The sequence below is a fragment of the Triturus cristatus genome, chromosome 6, assembly GCF_964204655.1.
Source record: "Triturus cristatus chromosome 6, aTriCri1.1, whole genome shotgun sequence".
NCBI lineage: Eukaryota > Metazoa > Chordata > Amphibia > Caudata > Salamandridae > Triturus > Triturus cristatus.
In genome coordinates, this window is record NC_140589.1 from 1,002,620,524 (window position 1) to 1,002,641,921 (window position 21,398).

A 21,398-nucleotide genomic window follows, 5' to 3' on the forward strand; every position below is an offset into this window, starting at 1 on the left:
CGGAAGGGGAGATGTGCAGCCCCCTTCCGGGTCATGTATGGCCCCAGGAACCACCACCTACCCAGGACCAGCCCGGGCAAACATAAGGAGGAGGGTTGCATTGCCTCCCTTCTGGAGTCATTAATGGCACAGCCCCCTCTCCATTTGTTTTTGGTCAGGCCCTTGGGGTTGGGGTCTCCAGGACATAATCGGCTCGGGAAGAACACTGCGTGACCCCCTCCCCCGTTCAGTTAATGTCAGGCCCAGGGCGATGGACCACACATGTCTCACTCTTTTACAATGACCACTCTACTGAGGCATGTGAGTACCCAACACATCTCCTTCATTCACAAAGACAACACAACTGAGACATGTAACAGCCCATTCTGCTCCATCCATCATAATCACCACACAACTAAGACTTGTGAGAACACAATACATCTCTTTCATTCACAAAAGCCACCAACTGAAACATGTAAGAACCCCACACATCCAACTCCTTAATAAAAAGCACACAATGGAGACTTGTAGGAATCCCAGACATTTCCCTCCTTCTCAAGCACAACACAAGTGAGACATGCAAGGACCATAGAGGTTGGCTCATGCACTCCGTGTCTGTATATAATCTGTATTCGAAATATCTAACTATGGAAATATGATCAGAAGTGTGTAACCCAAGGGGTAGGGTTCCTTTAGTGCACTGCTTGCTTCCAAATGGAGGACTTTTTTCTTTTCTTTTGTCTGGTTAATGATGCTTGTCAATGTTCAGTTTTTAGTGATTAATTTCAGATTAAATTCCTTCATTCAAATTTGAATTTTATTTGTTTCAAATATTGAGTTTTCCAAAAACAAAGCATGTTTCCATGTTTATAATGCAACACATACCACGGGGACACAAAATCCCGTTAAAACCAATGCTATGCAAAAACAATTCTAAATTTATAGATAGGTGGTATGAAACTCTGAAAACATGTGTACTGGACTTAAACCTTCTAATTGCAGAAGAAATCTCAAGACAATTGGAAGAACTTACCAGGAAAATCAATCAACTTAAAAGGGAACTTTCATCAAAAATAAACACTGATGATGGGTCTAAGACTTTATTTGATATCTACAACCAACTGACTAGACACAAATTAACAAGCTTAAAGTTAGGAAATTCAAGTGAGATACTATTAACTATAAATTGGGTAAAGTTTAATATTCGGCTGAAGTGTATGCTAAAAAAAGACAAAACAGACCACCCAACAAATCTTCAGAAACAGAAACATCATCTGCTGGCAGTAATTCGGACACTTGGAATAAGAAAGCCTGAGAACTCTGTCATCCAAAACACTGGGTCAATAAAATAGTCAACAGGCCTATTACGGGCTAATGCAACCAACAGAAACAACATCTGGAGCTCCTTTTTTAGGGCCAGGCCGTCTAGCAAACGATGAACAGGAGGGGAGAGAGTGGCAAGAAACTCAGATCCATTAACATCCAAGAGAATAACCAGGAGTCACAAATCATATATGATAAGAACCTTGTAATTAACATATCCTCTTATTCTTTGGGTCAAATAGAAATCAACACCCTCCAAAAGGGTACGTCTTTTGTCCCCACATACAATTCAAGCGTCCTAGAAGCAAAAGTGAGTTTTTTCAAATTCATGAGAACTCTTCGGTTGAGAAGTTTCTTTGCAAACATAGTGGGCGACCAACAGTCAAAAGAGGAAGGAACCCTAATGGGTCTAAAACCTCAAAGTTCTTACATAGCACTGCCCAGTCACAAAATACTTGATTCCTTCAAGACCATTATCAAAAAATAGATACAGGACTTGTTTAAAACAAATAAAAGTCATCAAACAAATTTGACAACAAAAGAAAGGGCTATAATACATCGATTAGCTACAAATCTAGACATCCCCTGTCAGAAGTCGGACGAAGAAGGGGCATTGGATTCCTCTTTCTATAACCAGAAGGTGAATGAACATGTTCTTGATACATTTGTTTACATGAAATTGGTCCCTAACCCCACTAAAGACTTCATGAAAGTCTTGAAAATTATCGTAGACATGGTTGTTACAAAGGGAACGATTACAGAAATGGACAAGCATTACTTGATACAAGAATACCCAAAAAGACTGAACATTTATATGTTACCCAAAATTCATAAGGATCCGGTGAAACCCCTCTTCAGATCAATTGTATCTACAAGAGGTTCGATCCATGAACCAATAGGCAAATATTTAGATCACCATCTACAACCACTGGTCCTTCAAATGGCAACCTACATCAGAGGCATCACCGAGTTCCTACAAAAAATCTTGGAATTGGAAATTAATTTGGATCAGAACATCCACATGTGCACCACTGATGTCAAAGATTTGAACAAGTCAATTCCCCATTACATAGGTATGGAAGCAGTTGAACATTTTTTAATTAAATCTAGCATGAAGGAAGATTTAAAGGTGTTCCTATTGGATCCCCTACACTTTACACTGTACCATAGTTTCTTCTGTTGGAACAAGGAGTTCTTCCAAAACATGAGAAATTCCATGGGCAAATGTGCAGCTCCAAGCTACGCAAATCACTTCATGCATAAATTTGAATTGGATCACATTCTGTCTAATGACCTATGGTAAAGCAAACTCATCACCTTCCTAAGATACATCAAAACTATCTTTATTTTGTGGAATGGTACCAGAAACAAACTAATCTCAGCTATTGAAGCCTTGAATTCTCACCAATAATTGCATCAGGTATACTTAAGAGATTAGCAGTAACCACATCAGTTTCTTGGACGTATCGGTTTCTATGGAATATCAGAGATTGGAGACCAATAGACACAGGAAGGAAACTGATCAAAACAACTTAATTCATTTTCAATAGCTTCCATCAAATTTCACTAAAAGCACATCTTCTAAGCTCACAACTGTTAACAGTCAAAAGGATTGTTTCTAACCCAGTCAAATTGGAAGCTAACGTGCTCGACATGATAGAAAGATTCAAAAACAGAGGTTATCCTTCTGAAGTATTACATGGAGCGATAACCAGATTATCTAACCTGACTTGGAACCAACTAATAAGTTCACAGAAAGTGACAGCTAATTCCAATAGAACAGTTCTGGTATCTAAGTTTACTACCAAAAGTGCAGGACTTAAGACAATTGTTCATAAATATTGGCCAATGTTACAAACGGAGCCCGATTTCAAAGGAACATTTAATGAACTTCCAATATTTGCATATGAACGCAGTGACAACATCAAGGAGCTATTAAAAGAAGATACACAAAAGTCTAAGGACAAGGAGAACTACAAAGGTGCTGTTCCCTATTTAAACTGCAACCGTAATAGCGCCATAACAGGTATTTACATGAACCACCCATTGAAAGGTACAAAATCAGAATATATACAATAGCTAGCTGCAATTCGAAAAATATAGTATATCTTCGAAAGTGCCCATGTGGTTTGGTCTCCATGGGCAAAACAGAACATAAGATCAAAGTTAGACTGAATGAACACAAGAGTTATATAGGAACTAGGAACACCAAATAAGTGTTAGCCAAACACTGTATGGAATAGAGTCATTGCATTTGTCAACTGTGCTACATGATACTAGAGACTTTGGATCTCAGCAATGGCAGAGACAACAGGGAATTCCTTTTACAACGTGAGACCTATTGGATCGAAATCTGTGTAACTTGTTGCCACATGGATTGATCGATCACATAGACTACAGTTGTTTCCTTTATATATACAGACTTTTGATGCTTGGTGTTAATGATGTGTACACGCTTTAGAAATAATGAGTATTCACAGTTTTGTGCAATGCTCCCCCATCATTACTTTGATGTATGCTTTGATGTATGGTTAATTGCTTGATATTTACATTTCCAACATGGCGGGTCCATACCACACGTACATACACATTCTTCTTTGCTGTTTGCGCACGGTTTCAAAATGAACATGCTCACTAACCCCGTAGAGAATCAGGATGTGGTTTTGTGAACACACATTGATTTGTGAGTTGAATCAAGCCATAGAAGAAGGTAGGACATGTATATTGGTAACCTCGCATGATTTTAGACATAGATTTACATGACAGTAATTAAAGGCACACGTCGGTTTGAATATGTGCTGTATTACTCGGGAGTATGTTGAACAAGAGACCGATAACCACGTAAGCATGCCACTATGTTTAACAACAGTGCATGCCACAACGTTTAATCCCTTCTCTGCTAGGCCTTTCCCCCCCTTTGCTAAGCCTTTTTTTGGCTATTTGGGGCAGTTCGCCTTTAGGCCCCTGTAACGTTTTGACCACATAAGGTATCCACACCAAATTTGTGTCCTTTTCTTCCAACATGATGGGGATTTTAAAGGTACCCAGGGTTTGTTGATTCCCCTGGAGGGGACCCAGAATTTAACCAAAATACAGCTAAATCTTTTTTTATTTAAAGGGAAGAAAAGGGCTACAGATGAAAATGTCTGTTTTTCCCCTGCAAATGGTATCAACAAAGTTGCTATGGTGCTAAAATCACCATCTTTACAGCTTTCAGGGACAAGCAGACGTTTGTCAGAAAACTCAAATTTCTTACACAGTTTTGGCTTTTTCGGGGACATAGCCTATTTATGCAATTTTTGTACTTTCAACCTCCTTCCAGTAAATGGTAAAAATGGGTATGAAAGCAATGATGGATCCTGAAAATCTATACATTTATGAAAAGTAGACAACATTTTGAAGTCAGCAAGGGGTCATTTGTGTAGATCTTTCAAGGTTTTTGTATAGAAACTAACAGTTAAAAATAGAAAAAATTGAAAATGAGTTAAACAGACATTTGAGCCAACGTTTTTACCTGTAACTTCTACTAAGTATAACAGATATTTGAAAGCAATATACCGTTACATCCGCTGGACCCTTTTGATTGTGGGGATATATAGGACTTGTAGGTTCACCAAGAACCCGAGGAACCTAGAGCTAATAACTGAGCAGCATCTTGCAAAAGTTTTTTATTGTATACCGGGTATATAGCAATTCATTTGGGAAAATATAAGCAGCGAAAAATTGGTATGAAAGTCACCTAAACTATTTCTGAAATAGGAACAAAATATAGAGTTTATAAACAGTAGCTTTTTACACATCTTTGAAATTGTGGGTACCCATACCAGCATGTGAATTATAGGTCATTTTTCAAAGTGACTTCTATTTTACACATTGTCTTACATTTGAAAAGCCGAAATGCATTGAAAATCAATAGGTAATAACAGTTGCCCTACAATTTTGTGTTCCCCTAAGTCTCCCAATAAAAATGGTATCTCACTTGTGTAGGTAGGTGTAGTGCCCGCGACAGGAAATGCCCAAAATGAAACATGGACACACCACTTTTTCACAGTGGAAACTGACCCTTGTTTTGCAAAGTGCCTAGCTGTAGATTTTGAACCCTAGCTCTGCCGGCACCCAGGGAATCCTAGCAAACCTATATTTTTTTTTAAACTAGACACCCAGAGGAATCCAGAATGGGATGACTTGTCTGGATCTCACCAGGTTCTGTTACCCAGAATCTCTTGCAAACCTCCAAATTTGTCCCAAAATGTTCTGGAATCTGCGTGGATCCACAAAATTCAACCCAACCCGCATTTCCCAAAGTCTTCTGAGAAAAATGGTACCTCACTTGTGTTGGTGGGTCAATGTGTGGGTTTGGTGGAATTCCCTAGATGGGTGCAAGCCCGGGGCCAAAAAACCATGTCGCCCCCCGCAAAACCAGATAGTTTTGTGATATGTAATTTCGAAGTCTCCACAGTACGATTTGGGCCATATCCTGTTGCAGCCACTGTGCCTACCCACACAAGTGAGGTACCATTTTTATCGGGAGACCTGGGGGAATGCTGGGTGGTAAGAAATTTGTGTCCGCCCGGGGATCCTACAACTTTCCCACTTAGAAATTTGAGAAAAAACTTTTTTTTCAGCAAAATTTGAGGTAGGCAGGAGATTCTGGGTAAGGAAACATTGGGGGATACAAGCAGGCCATACTTCAATGGACTCCCCAGGGTGTCTAGTTTTCAGAAATGTGTGAGTTTGATACGTTTTCCTAGATGGCCGCCGAGTCCATGGCCAAAAACCCATGGGACCCCTCTTGCAAAAGCAGATAGTTTTGTGTTAGGTAATTTTGAAATCTCCATAGTGCGATTTGGGCAATTTCCTGTTGCAGCCACTGTGCCTACCCACACAAATGAGTTACCATTTTTATCAGGAGACCTGGAGGAATGCTGGGTGGGAGGAAATTTGTGTCAGCCTGGTGATCCTACAACTTTCCCACACTGAAATTTGAGAAAAATTTGATTTTGTCATCAAAAACTGAGGTTTGCAGGGTATTCTGTGTAGGGAAATGTTGGGAGATCCACGCATGCCATACCTCATTTGACTCCCCAGGGTGTCTACTTTTCAGAAAAGTGTGAGTTTGGTAGGTTTACCAAGATGGCGGCCGAGCTCGGGGCCAAAAACTCAGGTGACCCCCTTTGCAAAACCATGTCCTTTCGAAATAGGTTATTTTGATGTCTCCACAATATGTTTTGGGCTCTTTCCTACTGCTGGGACTTGGCCCACTCACACAAGTGAGGTACCATTTCTATCTGGATTCTTGGGGAAATGCTGGGTGGTAGGAAATTTGTTGTTTCTTTCTGAAGCGTGAACATTTTGGCACAGTAATGTAAGGAAAATGTGACAGTCACATTTTGAGGTTTGCAGGACATTGTGGGTAAGATAATTTGTTGGGATCTACGAGAGAGCCATCACCATGTACTCCCATGGGTGTTTAGTTTACGACAATATCTACAGTTGGTAGGTTTTTCCTAGATGGAATATACACCTTGGCAGAGAGACAAAAAAGATAAATATTACTGCACAACCATCTATTCTTCAAGAACACACATACTGTTTGGATTTGGCATGAGGGCGAGTGATGGTTCAGTATATAAAATGTTATTAACAAGAGATTTCACAAAAATTAAATGCACTGTAAATAATTGAAAGGACAAAAAACTGAACCAGTGACTCACAGCTCGTAAGCTGTAAAGCTGTGTCAAGGCCCCAACCACTTTACAGGCCATTCACACACCTTTCGTACGTGATACACACAAGACCATTCAAGGAACCAACACAATACAACATTCACAAAAAGGGACAAGGTACACCCTGCTTGAGAAAGACAGAAAATACAAATATTACTGCACAGCCATCTATTCCTTAAGCACACATACATACCGGTTGGATTTGGCACAAGGGTGAGTGAAGGGTCAGTATATACAATTGTATTAACAAGAGATTTCACAAAAATTAAATGCACTGTTAATTGAAAGGACGAGAAACTGAACCATTGACTAACAGCTAGTGAGCTGTAAAGCCACAACAAGGCACCAACCTCTTCACAGGCCGTTCATACACCTTTCATATGTGTGACACATACAAAACCATTCACACCGCCAACCGCAGGCCCGTCACATTACAATACTCACACCAGAACAGCACCATTTAAGGGCCCTCACTTTCATCCGGATTGTGTGGACTGGCGTTTGGCTAGCAGTGTGTGTAGTGACCAGCAGCAATTCACTACTCACACACCGCCAGCCAAGCGCCAGTCCACGCACACCACCAGCCAAGCACCAGTCCACGCACACTGCCAGCCAAGTGCCAGTCCATTCACACCACCAGCCAAGTGCCAGTTCATTCACACAACCAGCTGAGCACCAGTCCACGTACACCGCCAGCCAAGTGCCAGTCCATGCACACCACCAGCCAAGCGCCAGCCCACAGACACCGACAGCCAAGCGGCAGTCCATGCACAACAGCAGCCAAGCACCAGTCCATTCACACCACCAGCCAAGTGCCAGCCCATGCACACTGCCAGCCAAGCGCCAGTCCATGCACACCGCCAGCCAAGCGCCACATCACACACACCGCCAGCCAAGCACCAGCCTACACACAGCACTATCACATTTAGTGTTTTTTTGTACAAAAAAGAAAACACAAACAACTTGTAACTAGATACAAATCTGCTAACACAAAATCTGAAACTAAATACATTGCAGAAATGCCTACCTTGAAACTAAACAAAAAATATAAAACAAAACAAACCAGGCAGTTCACTTTACCACTTATGGATGCTCCCAAAAATTCTTATGCGTCTGGTTCATTCTAAAACAAGCAGGCACACACAGTACAGGGTTAGAAGGACACTCGGGGCAGTACATACGAGTCTCCTTCCATGTACCTCTTCGCCAACAGACTCTACATCTCCTTCTGGGAAAGTCTTTTGAGGGCGTGGGAGGAATGTGATCAGGAAAGTGGCAATCTTTCAATCTATCCACATTCTCCACCACTCCAACTCTAAGAACACTTGCCTGTTCCACTACAACAATCCTGCCTATTACAGACTCTTGAAACTTAGCAAAAGTCAATTTTGACTCAGGACAACAATCTTTAAATACAACAAATGCATTAAAGGTTGCCAATTGGAAAAGATGGATAGCCAACTTCTTATGCCAAATGTAAGCCTTACGAAGGTAAGGTTCCAACCTCTGATCTACTCTATCAACACCATCCATGTGCCTATTATAGTCCAAAATGCACACAAGTTTGCATGCTTCAGCAACCTGACCCCAAACAGTCTCAGGTGTAGTGCTTTTGTCATGGATGGTAGTCAGCATGTAGACATCTCTCCTGTCTGAAAACTTCACAGCTAGAAGTTCCTTGCTACGTAATGCACTGCACTATCTCCGCACAAGCTTTCGACAAACAAGTTCTTTTAGGAAACTTTTACGGTTAGAGCAAATTGTGCCACAAGCAACCGCGTCCGCTTTGGCCAATTCCCTGAACAACTGCACACCAGTGTAAAAGTTATCTACATATAAATGGTGACCTTTGATAAAAAGTCCTCTAACAAGTTCCCACACAGTGTTCTCATTCACTCCAAAAGTGGACGGACAACCAGGGGAGATAGTCCTGGAATCCCTCCGGTATACACCCTGAAATTAGAGACATATCTAGCCCTACTGTCACACAGCATATACATTTTAATTCCATAGTGTGCCTTCTAACTAGCAATGTATTGCCTAAAAACTAAGCTGCCATTGAACAAGACAAACAACTCATCCACTGCTGTTTCTTTCCCTGGAGCATAGATCTCAGAAAATCATTCTACAAAGTGATCAATGACAGACCAAATCTTAAAAAGACAGTCACAATCAGGGTGATCTCGTGGCAACGCTAAACCATAACTGACAAAATGCAGCATCCAAAACAGAAGCATATAAATATCAGGACTCATGACTGCCGGAAATATAGTTGTTGCCATGAAGGGACTAGTAGACCAATATGAAGACATTAATGGCTTCCTTAGCAAGCCTATCAAAAAAGTTAAACCCAAGAACTTCTTCAACTCATCCAGATTTGTGGGAGTTCACTGGTAGCTCTCGAGTGGGGCCTAAGGCTGACACTGTTGTCTCTCAAATACTGTTCAGCATACAAATTAGTCTGCTCAACAATCTCTGCCAAAAATACATCGTCCATAAACAACTGAAAAAAATGTATCGGCAAAAAGTTATCAGTATCCACTCTACACCCTGGAACACCAGTAAAGTCTGGCAATGCTGGCTGCACCATGCCTGGGGCAACCCAGAAATCAGCACTTCCAACGGGAAGCCTTGCAGCCCCAGGCTGCAGCCCAGATACCTCTTGCTGCACTATTGGCACATCAATGTCTTCCTCTAAAACAGACACTTCAGCCGCACTAAGAGTAGCTTCATCCACACTGAGAGTAGCTTCATCATCCGATGATTCCTCGTAGACAGAAAACTCACTGCCAGTCAGTCTCTGAACCATGGTCAGAGGAAGACTCAAAAAGCATACCAACAACCTGCTGAGCAGTAATTTTGCAACTGGTCATAATCCTCCCTAAGGAAGGAGCAAAAAGATCTATATACTCAAAAACAATATGACTCTCGTGCCAAAGATAGCTACACTCATCAGCACATACTCTTCAGAGACATAGCAAAAAGCAACGATATCCCACTAGAAAGAAAAAACAAAAACAATAACTCATAAGACAACAAAGTACACAAAGAGCACTAATGCAAAAAGATTTTGACACTCAAAAAAACAGAAGCCGGAAGAAGTTCACTCTCGGGGGCAAGATGGCCGCCGCTGCGTTGTGCTGAGAGGTCGCATCCATACCCTCTCCTGCATTTATGGATAAACTGCTGTGTAAGACGCTGTGCTACCTGTGATGGAGTTTGTACGATGGTGGCATAACGGGGTACATAAAGCGCAGCACATCAAGGAACAAGCGCTCTGGATTGGAAAGGGCTGGCTTAGAGTTAAACGAGTAATCAAGAGTTTTCTAGACTGATGTCTAATGGCCCCTAAAATACCCAACCGGGTAAATCAAGAGAAGGCGAGTGAAAGGGGGAAAAAGACAGCGGATACTGCGGCGAAGATTGGAACAGCAACTCTTAGCTTAAAGACAGATACTCCCGTGGGGAAGAAGAACACCGGCGCGATCAGGAAAGCGAGAAATGGAGACGCAAGGAAACCGAGCATGGTTATTAAAAACAATAATGGAACTACTGGAGGGGATCGTAACGTGAATAAAGTGAACCCCGGGAAAGGAGACGGAAGAGGAGACAAAAAGAATCGGGATGCGGGGATGCGGCAACCTACCTTGGAAGAGATGCTGTCAGCGAAGCTCATCGTGACGTCGGAGATGCCGGATTCCCTCAACGAAACTGACGGCGCTGTCATCCTGGCCTCAGGGAGCGTCCTCGAGGACGTAACAGACGGCGGCGGGAGTCAGGCTGCTAGGCAACAAGGCGAGCCGGGACCGGAGCTGAGAGTTAAGCAGAAAGCCTCAGAAGTGCAGTTGCAAGAGACAGGTGGGCCAGATATCGGGGGAGAGGAGAAAAAAGGATACAATAATGGAGGAAAAGAGGGGCCCAGAGGGGGCCTGGGTATTGATACGAGGAGCACAGATGGTACCACTGTCGATATGCTGGGAGCCTTAATGTTGATGGAAGAGGAGATGAACTCTTCAAGGAAAGTGTTTGGAGCTGGGGGGAGTAGAAGCAGCTTAGAAAGTCAGAGCTGCTTAAAAGGGCCAAAATCCGGTAAGCACCCTCAGGGGGGAGGAGATTGTACCTCTCTGGAAGGGGAAGGGGAAGGAGAATTCTACTCAGTGAATGAGGATTCAGTGTCAATACTTTCATCTGAGTCTAACACAGAGGACGATGACCAGGACAATCAGGAAGGCACTGATTCTGGCACCAGCACATCAGGGAAAGAATCCACAACGAAGAAAAGTCATGTAAGGTTAAAGAGACAGAACTCTGACTCACCTAGGCACTTAGATAGACGGTTATTGTGGGATTACTCTGCAACCTCGCAAGTATACCAGGAGGATAGCAAACCCGGTAATGTCATTGAGGGTGCGGTAGCTGGCCCTACTCCTCCCCAGCAGGATCCCTTCCATACTTTGCTTACTACAATGAAGCAGATGCAAAGTGAAGCAAGGACAGAAAGCCCTAGGGCGAGACAGGCATCAAAGAAAATTCAGAACAGCCTAAGAAAGGTTAATAAATTATACGATGTGCTGGTGGATCGTGTAACAGAGGTAGAGGAGCGCACCGGTAAACTTGAAGATGATGTCGGGAGTTGGCAGTTATTCAAGACGGAGCAGGAAAAAATGGCTGCGGATATGTGCTGGAAGATGGAGGATTTTGAAAATAGGCAGAGGAGGAACAATGTTAGACTGCTGGGTGTGACGGAGGGGTCAGAAGGACAGGATGTTAGGCATTTTGTTGTTAATCTTTTGAAGGGGGCCTTTCCAGAGTCTCAGTGGCAGTGGGAAAAAGAAGTACAGAGGGCGCACAGGTTCCCATTCACTATGAAGAAAGCTCAGGCCACAGGAGGAGCAGGGAGGGATGGACAGCAAAATCACCCGAGGGCAATACTAGTGTACTTAGGGAACTTCTTACTCAGGGAGGAGATCTTGAGTAAGGCAAGACCAGATAGCAGAAGGATTTTCGAAGGTAACTCTTTCTTCGCTAGACCCGACTTTTGTCACTTTACTATAGAGAGGAGATGGAAGTTAAGGCAGATGATTGCTCCCTTCCAAGCCTTAGGCTTGGAAGCATATCTATTATACCCTGCCAGGCTTAAGGTGATTGTGAGTGGGAAAATATGGATGTTTACTTCTGAGATCAAGGCTGAGCTCTTTTTGGTGGAAATGAGGAAGCAGAAGGGGGGTTAGAGTACTCGTACCTATCAAAAGTGTCACCTAAATATAGACAGTAGGGTCAGAGGAAAGGGTAGCACAGTAAAGCACAGTAAAGTACAGAAATGTTAAGGCACCTTGCGGGAGAGGGATGCGACTCGCGCAACATAAGGCGGGCACACATAGGTCACTGGCCTATTTGCCTGTAAAGGGGAGGGAGGCGGGAGGCGGGGGGGACGGTGCAGGGTGGGAGAGGGGTGGGAGAGGGCTGGGGTGGTCTCAGGAGGGGGGGAACAGTTACAATTATTGTTTGGTATATTTTAAGATTTGGCACATTGTTATGTATGCAGGAAATATTAGCTGTACACAAACTGGTTTGAGGATGGTAAATAATGCTTATCTTTGGCAACTACAAATATTAGCATTATGGCGTGCAGGATAGCATCAATTAATATATGTGGCCTCAACGAGGGGAACAAGAGGATGAGAGTGGCTGCGTATTTAAAATCTATGCAATTGGATCTGATATGCCTTCAGGAGACCCATATAGAATTAGGTAGGACATACCTTTTGGAGCAATTAGGGTTCAAGGTGTTGGCAAGCACTAAACAAGGGACTAGGACGAGAGGGGTGGCAGTTTTGGGCAGACAAAGGGACGTGATTGTAGGGTAAAAGAAGGAAGATCAATGGGGTAGATGGGTTATTTTGGAAGTATGCTTTAGGGGGCAGAAAATAACTCTTGTTACAATTTATGGATCTACGGAGGATGACCCAGATGTATTCCAGTTCTTAGATATGGAGTTAGCCCAGTGGCCTGAGCCCATAGTATGTTGTGGTGATTTTAACATTCATGACTTAGATAGCTCATTTACACGCCAAGATGCGATATACCGGGGTAGAAAGAGGAAAGTATTTAGGGCATTAGCTGATATGGTTACACATAATGCCTTGGTGGACCCATGGGTAAAGCTACATCCCTACTTAGATGGAAGCACTTTCTTTTCCGCCCCGCATAAATTAATGGTCAGGCTTGATTATTTTTTGATTTCTAACTGTCTACTCTCGGGGTCACAAGTGGAGAAGCTGCCTAGGGTGATATCAGACCATAGCCCGGTAATTCTTACTCTTAAAATTGGACAAACACCAAGGACACCTTCAGTGTGGACGTTTGAGAGGGGCTTATTAAAGGATCCTGTATATAGGGAGCACATGACAGCCTGGATTAAATGTTTTTGGGATGTTAATAGGGGGACAGCAGCCTTGGGAGTGGTTTGGGACACCTTTAAGTCAGGAGTACGGGGAGAAACAAAATCGATTTTGTTGGGGGGAGACAAAAGAAAGACAGAGTTAAGAGAGAGCAGGTTGGGCAGAGATTATCGAGAAAGGAAGAAAACCTCAGTAGGGCCATAGCACAGAATCTACCCTTAGAAGAACACTTGTTGGAAATTATAGCTCTAAAAGCTGAAGCGGTGGAAGGGTTTGCTAGGCAAGCGGCAGAGAACTTTCTAACAAAGAAGGAAGAAATATATGAACTTAGTGAGAAGGTGGGCCGTGTGTTGGCAACTAGAACTAGGCAGAGAGCGGCTGCAGCTGCAGTAAAAGAAATTAGGGATGTATGCGGGAATATGGTTACGGATATTAACTTAATAAGAGAAGAATTCAGAAAGTACTATACAGATCTGTATACCCCAGAGGAACCAGTGAGTTTGGTGGAGGTCGGTAATTATTTGTGTAATATCCCCCCTCCGATAATGTCTGAAGAAGATAAAGAGTTATTAGATGGACCGTTGCAGATGGAAGAACTTGATGAAGCCCTTGGTAACTTACCAGTTGGCAAAGCAGCAGGGCCAGATCAAATACCGGTCGAATTTTACCAAATATTCAAAAATGTACTCCTGTCAGACATGTTCTTAATAATGCAACAAGCGCAGCTAGGGGAATCCGGTCCGGAATCATGGGGAGGGGCGGACATAATTGTAATTTTGAAAAAGGGTAAGCCGCCAGAAATGCCAGGGTCATATAGACCAATCACATTAATGAATTCTGATGTTAAAGTATACTCTAAAATTTTAGCAAAGAGGCTTGCGGGGATTATTGAGCAGTTGGTAACACCCACACAGCATGGGTTCATTCCTGGTAAGGGGACAACACAGCACGTTAGGACTGTTATCACTATGTTTGATGCTGTAGTTGTCCTAGGGGGTCCTGTCGCAGCACTCTTTTTAGACGCCGAGAAGGCTTTCGACAGGGTCTCCTGGGATTACCTTTGGCAGGTTCTGAGGTGGTGCGGGATGGGGGAACCGTTTATTAAAGCTATGCGGGTACTCTATAGCACCCCAACAGCAAGAATTAGAGTGAATGGTGGGTTGTCAGATACAGTAAAAATTGCTAGGGGGACTAGGCAGGGATGCCCCTCTTCCCCCCTCCTTTTTGCACTATACCTTGAACCGCTACTACGACGACTTGAAGCTAATCAAGAGATACCACCAATGAGGGTAAATGGTTGTAGGGTTAAGACTTTGGCTTACGCAGATGATATAGCTATTTTGACCCCGAACCCCATTCAAGCTATAACGGAGGTTGAGACTGAGGCCCAGGCATTTGGACAGATATCGGGCTATAGTTTAAATAGATCTAAGACGCAGATTATTAAAAATAGCAATACATTATGTAATGATGATAGGGTCGCTTGCTCAGCAGTATATCTAGGGGTGTTATTAACGGCGGACCTAGACAAGATTGTAGAATTGAACCTGACCCCCCTGATCGATAAGGTAAAGAGGGAACTGGAGAGGATGAATAACCTACATCTCTCTCTTATGGGGTGTACCAACGTGATTAAAATGCTGATCCTGCCCAAATTTCTATACTTTTTCCGGGCTATCCCTTTGGTTTTCGAAGGTAAATGGTTTAATTTGATAGAGAGAGTTCTGAATCGGTTTATCTGGGCGCATGGGAAAACCAGGAGGGCCTATAGATATATGACCCTCCCAAGAGAAAGAGGGGGATGGGGGACCCCTGATTTCAGGTTATATCAAATTGCGGCAGCACTTCAATACATGCAGGGCTTGATAGGGGGTTGGGGACTCGACACAGGAGTTGTGACCCTCCCCATAGAGGTCTATTCGATAGTATTGGGGGCCGAGACAGAAAATAACTTTTTAAATAGAATTGAGTTCGGATATCACAAAAGGACCAGATTTAAGACTGTAGGGGCTGCAATTAGGATTTGGAATACTTTTCTTAAAAGAATGGGACTGGGAAGATATAATAGATATGTTAGGCTTTATAAGAATAAGTCCTTCCCTCCATAGGTTTTTGCTGATTCGACAATGGCGAGGTGGACTCAAAAAGGGATAGTACAGATTGGGGATTTAATGGATAAGGAGGGAATAGCTCAGTTTGCAGACCTCACTCTTAAGTATGGCATTGAGAGCAAGGACTTCTTTAAATACCTCCAGGTAAGGAGTTTTTTTTGTCGAAAGCAAGGTGGGAGTATGGGATTTAATACTAATGAAATAATGGAGAAAATAAAAATTGCAGAAGATTGCACAATTAGATCCTTCTACGCATGCCTAGTAAAAGGAAAGCTAGATGATATTCAAAAAGTTAGTAATAAGTGCGTTGGAAAATTGGGGGTGGAGCCCGGAAGCTTTCAAGAATCTCTGGATTTGGGTTGTAGTATTTTGTGTTCGGGCCCCCTGCAATCACAACACTATAAGACTTTGTTCTCATTGTATCATACTCCCGCGAGAATATCTAAATGGGGAGGCTCCACTGGCACTACTTGCCCTCGCTGTAATGCAAGTGACGCAGATTTAATCCATATGTTTGCTACCTGCCCTCAGTTGTATACCTTGATTAAAAATGTAGAAGATTTTCTCGGTAATACATTGGGTATACGAAGGAATTTGTCATCTACGTTGATCTTGTTGGGGATAGATAATCAAGTTGGATCTGAACATAAGGAATTTGTGTTCATGGCTGTTGCAGTTTTGAGGTTGACAATAGCAAGAGTATGGTTAGACAAGATTCCCCCGGGAATGCAAGTATGGTAGGCAAATCTTTTATTTTGTTATAACCTTGAGAAAACAATATATGCACGTAAGGGGAAAAGGGGAAGAAGGCTTGGTTTAAAAATTTGGGAACCAATAGCGAAATGGAAAGAGAGTATGGTATTATAGGTTATTGTAACATAATTCGAAGCATAACTGTACCAAAGTAGGTACCTGCTGTCTAAAAATGTGTTGTATGTTGTTTTGTATTGTTTAAACTTCAAACCAGTCAATGTAGAGTAAAATGTACTAATGTATGATATGCAATACAATGTGTATTCTGTGAGGAAAACGGGATAAAATTAAAATAAAATAAAAAAAATAAAAAAATAAAAAAAAAACAGAAGCCAAACATACTGCTATTATTACACCATTTGCAAAAAACACATTCATGGAAGGAAATGAAACTCATTTAGAGTAAATAGTCCAAACAAAATTCTCTAACCAAACACATGCAACTACACAAACTGCAGAACAACCAAGAACCAAACCGCAACCTGAAACAGTCTAAAGAGCAAAAGCCTTGAACTAGAAATAAAATGGAGAAATAAAAAATTACAATTCATAAGAAATAAAACAATTAAAATTATGACACACTATGGCACTACCCAAATGATCAATCTGCCAGATGGGCCTTCAAATAGGGCTAAGAAAAAAGGGGATTATGTGGGGTTTTCTGCCAGGCCAATATGTCTCCCAAGTCGGGCAGAAACCAAAACAGCAGACAGAAATGTGCCCCCTTGCAAAAAAGGGGGGCAGTAAAGACATAAACATAATTTAACCCCCTTGGAAGCGACCCTTGGCCAAGGGGTCACTTCCATTACATATAAAAGTAACCCCCTGGTGTCTACTGGGGTTTTCTGCCCCTCCCTCACCCCCGGGGGCAGAAAGACCAAACAAAGGGCTGATCTGCCCCGGGAAGGTGGGGGGAGGGCAGAAAAAACATCCACAAATGATGACTCCCTTTGGAAGCGAACCTTCACAAGTGGTTACTTCCACACACTAAAAAACACAATCCCTGGTGCCTAGTGGATCAGGGGGGCAGAAAGGCCCAAAAAACCAGGCCGATTTGCCCCCAGGGGGCAGAAAAAACATGCGCAAAACATGAACCCATTTGGAAGTGACCCTTGCCCAAAAAAATATGATCCCTGGTGCCTAGTGGGGTTTTCTGCCCCCCCCCCCCCCAGGCAAAAAGGCCCAAAAAAATGGGCCGTAGGCCGATCTGCCCCAGGAGAGCAGAAAAAACATGCACAAATTTTGAGCCCTTTTCAAAGCGACCCTTGCCTAAGGGGTCATTTCCATTTAAATGAATTGATTCCTGGTTAATTCCTGGTGGCTAGTGAGGTTTCCTGCCCCCCGCAAAGGCCAAAAAATGGGCCGATCTGCCCCCAGGAGGGCAGAAAAAACATGCACAAATTTTGAGCCCTTTTCACAGCGACCCTTGCCCAAGGGCTCATTTCCATTTAAATTAATTGATCCCTGGTTAATTCCTGGCGGCTAGTGATGTTTCCTGCCCCCCCCCCCCAAATGCCCAAAAAAGGGCCGATCTGCTGGGGGGGGGGGGGGCAGAAAAAACATGGCTTAAATTTAGGCCCCTTTGGAAGTGACCCTTGCCCAAGGGGTCGCTTCCATTTAAAGATAAATGCCATCCCTGGTGCTTAGTGGGGTTTTCTGCCCCCCCCTGGGGCCATAAAGGCCAAAAAAAGGGCCGATGGGGGCAGAAAAAACATGCACAAACTTAGCCCCTTTGGAAGCGATCCTTGCCAAAGGGATTGCTTCCATTTAAATTAATAAATCCCCGGTGGCTAGTGGGGTTTTCTGCCCCCCAAAAATGAGCCGATCTGCTCTGGGGGGGGGGGGGGGTCAGAAACAGCATCCATGAAATTTGCTCCCCTAACAAAATGAATCCCTGGTGCCTAGTAGGGGCATTTCTGCAGAACGATCGCGATGCTGTGTGTGATCGTGAAGCAGAAATACACTGCAAAGAAACATCAGGGGAGAGGAAAAACTCTTTCGATGCCTTGATGCATGGAGGAAACCAGCCCAACAACAAGAAAACCTACCTTGTTCATCAGAGGCCTAGAAGCGAATGACTTCCAGACCGTCTGGAACTTCCTGATGACATCAGCATTCGCTGAGCGCGCTGATGTTATGGGATTCCCATGGGGGGGCAGCAGAAACTCTTCAGCTGCCATGCCTGTTTGTGGGGGCTAGATGGGCTGCCCATGGGGGGAGCACCAGCGCTTCCGCCATGACGGAACAGTTCCGTCAGGAGCACACACCCACCGTGGCTCAGGACGGAGCCGCTCTGTCATAATCATAGAAAGGGTTAAGAATCAAGCATGATTTTAGACATAGATATATGTGATGTAATTAAAGGCACACGTTAGTATGAATACGCGTCGTACCAGTTGGGAGCATGTTGAATAAGAGACCAATAATTACTTAAGTATGCCACTGTTTTTACGAATTAAAAGCATCGGATAGGGTTAATATCTGTGTCTCGCATAAATGAAATGCTTTCTGCCGTCACTGATACCATTGGGTACATAGGTATACTTTACTTACAACGATTGTCAATTGTCCATATCAACACATCAACACTCGTGCATGCATTGAACATGGATCACACGGTGAGGGACCCTACAGTGCCTCAGGAGTTTATTTGTTATCTTCATCCTGATTTCTTCTTTCAGAAAGCTATCCCCCGACAAAGGGATAAGGCAGCCTGAAATGAATTGGGAATAACAACATTTATTGTTACATGTCATGAATGTAACCACGGAAACAAGATTTGTTTTTGGAAAATTCAATATTTAAAAAAAAGAAAATAAATATTTGAATGAAGGAATTTATTTTGAAATGAACCACTAAAAATTGAACATTTATAAGTATCACTAACCATGAGAAAGAAAATAAAAAAGTCCTCAAGCAGTGCACCAAAGAGTCCCTACCCTCTGGGAAGCGCATTTCTTATACATGTAAGGGCCACACGTCTTCCTTTTTTACAATTGCCACACTACTGAGACATATAAGGAACCAAATCTTACCCTTTATTAACAATGGCCACACAACTGAGGCATGTAAGAAAGAACCCAAGACATCTCCCTCCTTCACAAACACCACACAGCTGAGACTTATGAGATTGGTGCAGAGGATAGAGAGGAAATATTACCAGAAAAGGAAAATGGAAGAGCAGAAAAAAGAACATGAAAGGCAAAACAGAGGGTAGAAAAACAAGCAAAAAAAGAAAAATACAGAGAGCAGAAAACCAAGCAGGAAAGCCAAACACAGCAGAAAAACTTAAAACGGAGGACAGAGGAATGAGAAATGAAGCCAAAACAGAGGTAGAAAAATGAGTGGGATTAGGTAGGGCAAAACAGAGATCACTCAGACACTTACACGGCTACTCAAAGACCCACTCAGAGACTCACGCACCCATTCACAGGCCCAATGAGATACTCATGGACTCACTTACAAACCCACTCAGAGACTCATGTAGCTGCTCATAGACCCACTCAGAGACTCACACACCCACTCAGAGGCCCACCTAGATACTCATGGACATACTCACCAAGCCACTCAGACTCACACACCTACTCAGAATCTGACTCACCACGCAAAGTCAGACTCTTGTGCACTCACTCACAGACTCTTTACTCACTCACAGACCCATCCAGAGACTTATACATTCACTCAGACACTCATGCACCCACTCATAGACCCAGTTAGACACTCACACACCTACTCACAGACTCAATCAGAGACTCACAAACCCACTCAAAGACCTACTCAGATACTCACACACCAACTGACAGACCAACTCAGACACTCTCATACACACTCAGTGACCTGATGACACACTAATGCACTCACTCGCACACTCATTGTCAAAGGTTAGTGGTTACAGTTAGGAATTAAAATTAAAAAAACCTTAGAAATTCTCTTAAAAAACCAAAGGTTGCAGGGACGTTATAGTTAGGAAATAGAGTTTAAAAACATTTGAAATTCACTGAAAAAACCAAAGGTTACAGGGACTCTATAGTTAGGCTCAGATTTCACTTGTATAAAACCAGTGAAATTCAGAAGTTATAGCTAACTGAGCTAACTATAACTTACACCCGGGGGCGTGGCTTCCCTGGCTGCAAGATGGCTGCACTCTAAGTGGGCTATGCTGGCCAAGGCTAATAATCTGTCGAAATCCTGAGGACTACGAAACACTGCGTCGCCCCAAAACACCTGATGTTTTGCCTAGCACCCCAGGGGTGCGAAGTATCATTTTTGTCAGAGATGAACTAATAAGAGGATGCCATAAATGAACCTGCCGTGGCATGGCCTGCATGTGGCTAGGTGGTGAGGCTGCGCGGATTCAGTTTGCCTGGGCCTGGGATGCCAGGTCGGTGATGCAGCCGCTCGGGTGGGTTGCCCGTGGACGGTGCAGCACAGAAAAAGAAGACTCACCTTGGAGGGTGAACAGAAGCATTAGATCTTGACTGTGGTAGCAGTTTGGGACCCATGGCGGCCTGAGAGGAAGGCCAAGGGGATTGCCAGGACTGACAAGTGAAAAATGCTGCCACTATAGAACCTGAAGAATACTAGGCCGCAGAGGAGGTGTGTGCAGGACCACAGGTGAGCGGGTTGGGGATGCCGTGGGAAGGTGGGGTATATTCTTGGTGAGGGTGCGCTGCGGCTGTGGATGCAGACGGAGCCATGTTAGGACCGTGTTGGGGCTGGCGGGTAACTGAGACATCACGCTGCCTGCTGGAGGAGCAGCTGGCTATCTGCCCACCTTGATCAAGCTAAAACCAGATTGGACGTCCACAACGCTTAAATTGCACAGATGGAGGCCAGGGTTTCAGACAATGCTCAAGATGGAAAAGGTGCTGGAATTGATTAAAGATAAGAATGAGGACCTAGAATCGTGTTCCTGGAGGAACAACCTCTGAATCACTGGGGTACTAGAGTAAACTGCAATATTGTGGATGGTATATTACGTGGCGGTACTGCTGCATAAACTCTATGGAAACGTTCTTTCCATGGTCTTTATTGTAGAGCGGGCGCACAGATTGCTGGGGCCCAGACTGCCACCAGGGGCGCATGCACGCCCAATAGTGACCAAA